We start from the raw sequence: 6,000 nt of genomic DNA on the forward strand, positions 1-6,000 counted from the left end.
GAACAGCCAATGCTTTTTTTCTGCTAAGTTATCTTTCCAGCCCCTGATGTTTTGTATATGTCTGGAATTTTTTGCTTGTTTTTTAAATATTATTCTATTTTTAATGGTGTGTGTGTGTGTGTGTGTGTGTGTGTGTGTGTGTACCATGTGAGTACAGGAGTCCTTGGAGGCTACATAGGCCTTTGACTCCCCTGGAGCTGCAGCCTCAGGCAGCTGAGTCACCAGATGTGGGCCTGGGGAGCAAACCCCTCTGGAAGAGCACTGCGCACTTTTAACCACTGCCTGCTTGTTTTGTGAAACAGGGTCTCACACTGAGTCCAAGGCAGCTCGGAACATGTCTCAAACTCACAGCAATACTCTTGTCTTTGCCTCTCCAGGGCTGACATTACCGGCATCAGCTACCACACCTAGCCATGGAAGTTTTGTTTTTATTCTTAATGGGTTTGAGACAGGGTCTCCATATATTCAAACTGGCCTCATCCTCCTGCCTAGGCCTCCCAAATGTTGACGTTGCAGATGTGTGTGTTATTATGCCTAGCCTGGAAACTCTTGCTATAAACAGAGGGATCAGTCAAAGCCCAGGCTAGAAACTTAACACAATCAAGTTTACCTTGTGCCATGAGGAGGCACCACATTGCCACCATCATGTCAATCACCCCAGGTAACAGACAAGTCAACAATGACCCAGCACACCCAGTTGTACACGAGTAAAGGCACTAAAACTGGGGTTCTCAACCTGGGGGCTGAATATCAGATGTTCTGCATATCAGATATTTGTATTACAATTCTTCACAGTAGCAAGATTACAGTTATGAAGTAGCAGTTAAATAATTTTATAGTTGAAATTTACCACAACATGAGGAACTGTATTAAAGGACCACAGCATTAGGAAGGTGGAGAACAATTGTTCTAGAAGGATCTCGATACAAGGATCTAGAACCCACATTGACCAATGCACAGAAACACAGGTAAGTCTCAACTAAACAGATTTTAAATTCAAGTCTCCATAGTGTTCCAGCTTGGAAACACATGACAGTAGACTTAGGGTTATGCACTGAAGAAGTCGCTGAGCTTCGTGGCTGGGGCAGGGCAGCTCCTGTGTGCTCGCCCAGAGCTTAAGAGCTATCCTGGCAAGCTTTTATTCACCTGCCTGGTTGGCTGGCTCCCCAGACCAAGCAGACTCGAGCATAAACAGTCTGTGTGGATGTGGTTAAGGGCAGGGGCAGAGAGTCCTTGGAAAAGAAAGCAAGGAAGCATCCAGAGTTAGTGGAGAACACCTGGGGCCACTGAGAGCAGGGAATCTTAAAGGGAGAGAGAGGCTACAGTGATGGCCGCATGAGAGACTGCCGTCACTCGCACGTGGGTGGGTATAATCCGCTCAGCGACTCATTTGACTTTGAGTTTTGAGGCACCCTATTCTTTCTCTCTTTCTACTTAAGATTCCTCCTCCTCCTCTTCCTCATTTCTCTTTTTTCATTGACAGTTTGAGACCAGCCCTGAACTCTATAACCTCCCATCTCCGCTTCCCAAAGGTAGGAAAGACTTCTTCAGAGCTCTGGCCTTGCCACGACCAGCCCCAGACTCTAGGGGAGAGCCCGCCAAACACCAAACACACCAAATAAAGAGCAGGAGCAACACATATCGGGTTCCTGCTCTCTGCCAGGCGATGAGTGGGGCACTTGTATGTGTTCCCTCAGTTACTCTCCAGAACAACTCTCTGAAGCAAACATTTTCAACATGTTGCAGATGTGGAAACTGAAGTTCAAAACCATTAAGTAATGTTCCCAAGATCTTGAGAAACAGACACCTCAGAGGCCAGCCTGGTATTGCTTTGAGCTGGACTCAAATTCCCCTCCGGAACATGAGCAGGGACATAGGACATCCACATGAAGTAAGGGCACTGTGGTCACAAACAATGGCAAAAAACAAGACCACTCTGTCACCATGCTCAACTACAGACTAATGCTCTCCAGGCCATGCAGGGCCGGCACGTCCTGGCCGGTGACTGACAGCTCTTGGCCAACCCCAGCTCCAGACTCACTCGGCCAGGCTTTCCATGAATGGTGAAGAGTTGCAATCAGAATTGTTTCCCACTTACAGCCAGCCTCTACTCCAGAGCAAAGGCCTCCCTCTGAAATCACCCACAAGCCACAACCCCCTTGCTGCAAGGAGCTAGAAAACCCAGGAGGTCCATATTCCAGCAGTTTTGATTTGGGGACCTTGAATGTCCACTAACAGACTTCGTACTGAGCCCAGAAGACCGCCTGGACTCCAGAGCTGGTGCCTCTGACCACCCTGCTCTGCTGACGCCTGGTCAATGTTTTCTTCTTTAGCTTACCTCCATATGATTCATTTGGTGATGACAATGTGTCTGGACAGGCCAATTTCAGTTATGGTGGAGACAAAGCCATTGCCTTGGAAAACTTATCTTTCCACCAATAGTGAGGGAAAGGAGCAAAAGGTGGTCAGAGGATAGGAGGCCGAAGCAGGCAGGCCTAAGCAGGCAGCCAAGGCCTCTAGGAGGAGGAGTGGAGAGGAGGAGTGTGGAACAGAGGTTAGGATCAGAGGGAGGCAGGTATGGTGGCACAGCTTGTAATCTGGGTACTCAGGGCTAGAAAGGCAGAGGCAGGAGAATTACAAATCCAAGACCAGACTGGCCCTCACAGGGAGATAATATCTTTTTTAAATGTTTTAATTTATTAATTTTCAAAGGTAAACACAGTTATGGGGATTGGCTTTCCTGTAATCCCACCACTTGGCTGTGGGAGAAGCCCCAGGATCAGACTGTTCAAGGGCAGGCCAGGCCCCCAGGACTCTACCTCAGAAATAAACAAGAAGAGTCATACACCTAAAGAGGAGACCTCTCCAACGTCCCCAGAGTTCAAAAAGAAGAACACCCTGCGGTCAATGTACAGCTTCCTCAGGAAGCAGGCCATCCCGGAGGCTAGGGATGTGGGCAGGCGGCCTCAGATCTAGTCAGGGGTCCGGGCTTCCTTGTAAGAAGCACGCCTAGGCGATGCACGTTAAGAGGGTTCATTTGTATTGCGTATCTTGATGTTGTTCCTCCAACTGCTAGGGTTTTCCTTCCACTCCCAGTCCTCCCGGGGGGTTGACAGTCCCCTGGGCCCAGCTGTCCTGAAGCATCCTTCCCAACTCCTCTCTCCAAGTCCCATTCAGACTTCCAGTGAGTAGGTGATTGGCTGGCTGGCTTCAGCAAAACCTGGGAGCTGCCTGTTGTCTTTCCCTGAGGGGTGTAGGGGGAAGGCCCCTCCCCGAACGGCCATTCCAGGTTGAGGCAAAAGGCCTCACCTTGAGGAGGTTCAGTCAGTTACTCCAGGTCAGGCTGGACCCACGTCAGCCCGTGTCTGTCTCTGACCTTTCTTCCTGCACAAGCACAGGACTGGATCCTTCCAGACACCAGACACCGGAGAGATTAAAAGACAAAGGAAGGATGCATGGGATATGGTGGAGGCACGGTGAGAGGGCGTGCCAGAGAGCACCAGCTGCACTTGCCACAACCCAGGACCACGGGAATGGCCGTGATCACGCTGGGGGGGTGGGGGGGGGGAGGACAAGGATGAAATGGAGACGGGCGAGAATGGGACTATGGGTAGGACGAAGCAGCTGCCCAATTGGACGGTGAGGAGAAAAAGGAGATTATTACCCCCAATCGCCGGCCGCTGGGGGATATAAGGGGATCTCCCGGGGCAAAAAAGGAGCTGAGAATTTGCCCCAGGCCAGGACCCCAAGCGGGCGGAGGGGAGAGGAGCACAATCGGAGCCTGCAGCTCGCGCCTGCCGCCACTTACCCGCGTGTTGCCGCTCCCGCTCCTGCACGCTTCGTTCCTTAACGCGCGGGCACGCGCGCGCGCTCCCGGGACACCCAGGGAGAAGAGGAGGGAGGGTCTGGACCTTTGCTCCGTCCTGCCCCTGGAAGCTTCAGCCGCTCCACAAACTGCGGGATGGCCCCGGAGGCGGGGCTGAACCCGGGAGCCAGGGAGCCTGGTAGCAGAATCAAGGGAGCTGGTCTAGGAGATCCAGGCAGCACCAGAGGCTACTTCTGACCGGACACTGCCTGTCTTCCTTCCGGGGACACCAGGGAGGTTGCCAACCACCCGGGAAGTTGCCAACCGCCCGGGTCGGACTCTGGCTCTCCATCTCCTTCAGAGGAGGAAGATGGGGATGAGTTCGTGGCCTACTGGCCACAGATCCCTCATCCCACCCACCTCCCCTTCTCCACACCCCTGGTTCTCCAGAGGCTTCCAGCCACTAATACGGTGTGAGCTGTTGGGGTGGCTTTCCCGCCTTGGCCTTGGAAACCCTTGCACTTGCTTAGGGCTTGGAGCTTGGGGTTGAGTACCTAAATGGGAGGGGTAAGCTCTCTCTGAAGGCAGAACCAAGCCTATCACCTGCAGGCGCTTGGTAAATTGAGGGAGAGGGAAATGATCGCGGCGAGGTAAATTGAGGGTAAATTGAAGCGGAACGTTGCACCCTTTGAGTCAATCTTTATAGGGTTCTGCCTATACATTTTTATAGGATTCTGCCCCCCAGTTCCCCAACTTACATTTACAGAGAATAGAGCATTTTGTGGCTGCTCCCATAGGGAGGAGCCTGGCAGGCTGCTACAGGGGTGGAGTCTCTTTCCGTCACCTCACCCCAAACCTCTCCTAAGTATTCACTTTACTAGGGCCCACAGGGACCCTCTGCAGTCCCTTCCATACTTTATGATTCTCCTGTGCTCAACAGCCATCACTGTACTATATGTATAATACAAACTTCTTCCCTAGATCTCCGTCTCACAGAGGACAGTAACAGTCTGTCTGCTTGGTTGTTGACTGTATCCAGCTCCAAACTTGAAATTTACTCCATAGTAGATTTTCAGTAAATTCTGCTTGGATTAACTGAGATGGCCAGCATGTAAAGGTGCCTGCCTTCAAGTCTGGCCAGCTGAGCTGGGTCCCAGAACCCACCCAGTGGAAGAACTGACTCACGGTTATCCCGAGTTATCCTCCCTTACCAGTGCACATGGGCCTACATATGTATATAATAAAAAAAATATTCCTTTTAAAGAAATGAACTGTCTTTTTTGTTCCTCAAACAGGGCAGATGGGGATTGTTGGTGGTCTTCATAAGTTATCCCGTTTCAAGATCTCTTTTCTAGCAACTTAACCTGTGTAAGGGGTGAAGGCTGGTTTTGGAGTCCATTGTCTTCTGACCTGCAGTTAGCTTGAGATCACCCTCAAAGCTGGTCCAAGTGATGCCCATCCTGAAGACCCCAGTTCTGTTCTGCCACTCTTCACTTGTAATTGATATGCACGAGGAAGGCACAGGAGGGAATACTGGATGGGGGAGTAAATAGAAATTGCAAAGTTGCTCCTCTGTCCCCTGCTTTGCCTGTGTGCTTGAGTGAGGCCAAGGCTCATCCAAGCCTCTAGAATCTCATTCTGAGACCAGCAGGAGTTTCCTGCTTTCTCCTTGCCCTGGGTCTGCATGTCCCAATGCTGCATGTAGGGCTTCTGATCCCCACCTCCACTGCCCTTGAGGAAGCCTGGGGGCCAAATTACAGGCTTAACTTCCTCAATCCCTATAAGGACATGTCCAGCCAGCACCTGGAATTCTTCTTCATGCAAATGAGGCATTCCCAGCACCTCAGCCCCAGCCAATGACATACACTCATTGAAATCCCCTACGCACTCCCCAAGGAGTGTGGCCCTTTTTACCCCCAATAAAGGAGCCATGTTTCACTGAAAACCATCTCTGGATAAACCTACCCACCCAGCTGCCTGGCAGAAGCAGACCCAAGCCAGCAGAAAAGAAAAATCAGTGTTTTAACCTGGTCGAGAGTTTTAAGATCTATCTAGTCTGTTTTTTGGCTGGTGCGCTGGTTAAATGGCTCCCCAGAGTCCAAGTCCATCAGCGTGCTGAGAGGGGCAATGATAAAAGAGGGTTATTCCACGAAGGCCGCGCCCTCGGGGACATTGTTGACAAGAGAGTGGGTTGG

The 6,000-nt window shown here is 51.1% G+C and overlaps 1 protein-coding gene across 1 annotated transcript in view; it reads right to left on the reverse strand.

Moving 5' to 3' along the window:
- Positions 1 to 4,161, reverse strand: part of Gsdme (gasdermin E) — a 58,123-nt gene extending 53,962 nt beyond the window's left edge. The window contains exon 1 of the mRNA XM_052173706.1: positions 3,809 to 4,161. The gene's annotated coding sequence lies outside the window, so the exon portion shown is untranslated. The remainder of the gene's footprint in view (positions 1 to 3,808) is intronic.
- Positions 4,162 to 6,000: the final 1,839 nt, after the last annotated feature.

This window comes from Apodemus sylvaticus, chromosome 2 (genome assembly GCF_947179515.1).
Source record: "Apodemus sylvaticus chromosome 2, mApoSyl1.1, whole genome shotgun sequence".
Classification (NCBI taxonomy): Eukaryota; Metazoa; Chordata; class Mammalia; order Rodentia; family Muridae; genus Apodemus; species Apodemus sylvaticus.